The following is an 893-nucleotide window of genomic DNA, read 5'->3' as shown; positions in this document are numbered from 1 at the left end:
AGGGGGCATAAGTATACACCCCCCTATGTTAAATTCCCATAGAAGCAGGCACATTTTTTTCAAAGGCTAGTTATTTCATGGATCCAGAATACTATGCATCCTGATAAAGTTCCCTTGGTCTTTGGCCAAACTAGACCCCATCATCATATACTCTTCACCATACATAGAGATTGGCATGGTGTTATTTCAGTTAGCTTAATAGCTGGTTTGAGTTGCATTGAGAGATGATCTTTTGGAAATTACCCCATGCCAATGCTACAAGGCAAATTATAGAGATATATAATATATATATATATATATATATATATATATATATATATATATATATATATTACATTATTTAGTCACAAAGAAAATTGGTGTCCTTAAAAGGTTGGATTTTCATAAATTCTTTGAATTAAGGCATTAAGCATGGGTGTGTAAACTTTCGCAAGCCACTGTAGGTCAGGCTATCTCAGATTTAACTAGAAGACTGTCAAAATGTCTGTCAGTAGAATGATCAATAACTTTTGTGTTATTAAACTGCACTATTACTGACATGGTGCATCTTGTATCTTCCATTTTGGTGCGTAAGCATGAATTAATGCACCATCAATTACTAATGGCTCTACCAGTCAGTGGTTATTCTACAGAAACAATACCCTCACTTCCTCCATTTGACATAGCTCAATACGAGCACAAGGAACTCCGGGAAGAAATCTTTACTCAGGTAGCGTGTCACATTTCCATGACCTTTACTAGCCAGAACAATTCCAGGCTGCCTCTTGCCCTACGTCCGCTTCCTCCTTGTGTCTTTCCCACGCTTTGTGTGTGGACAGTGAAGGAAATCTACTTAAAAACATTTTAGACAAAGCTTCATAGGCTAAAAGTGTGTACGAGTGTGTGTGTGATGG

General features: G+C 37.2%; 1 protein-coding gene across 3 annotated transcripts in view; it reads right to left on the bottom strand.

Moving 5' to 3' along the window:
• kdrl (kinase insert domain receptor like) overlaps nucleotides 1–893 on the bottom strand; it is a 55,494-nt gene that overhangs the window by 49,947 nt on the left and 4,654 nt on the right. The gene's annotated exons all lie outside the window — the stretch shown is intronic.

The sequence above is a fragment of the Etheostoma spectabile genome, chromosome 10 (genome assembly GCF_008692095.1).
Source record: "Etheostoma spectabile isolate EspeVRDwgs_2016 chromosome 10, UIUC_Espe_1.0, whole genome shotgun sequence".
In the NCBI taxonomy this organism is placed as follows: domain Eukaryota; kingdom Metazoa; phylum Chordata; class Actinopteri; order Perciformes; family Percidae; genus Etheostoma; species Etheostoma spectabile.
This window is presented reverse-complemented; position numbering and strand designations above follow the sequence as displayed.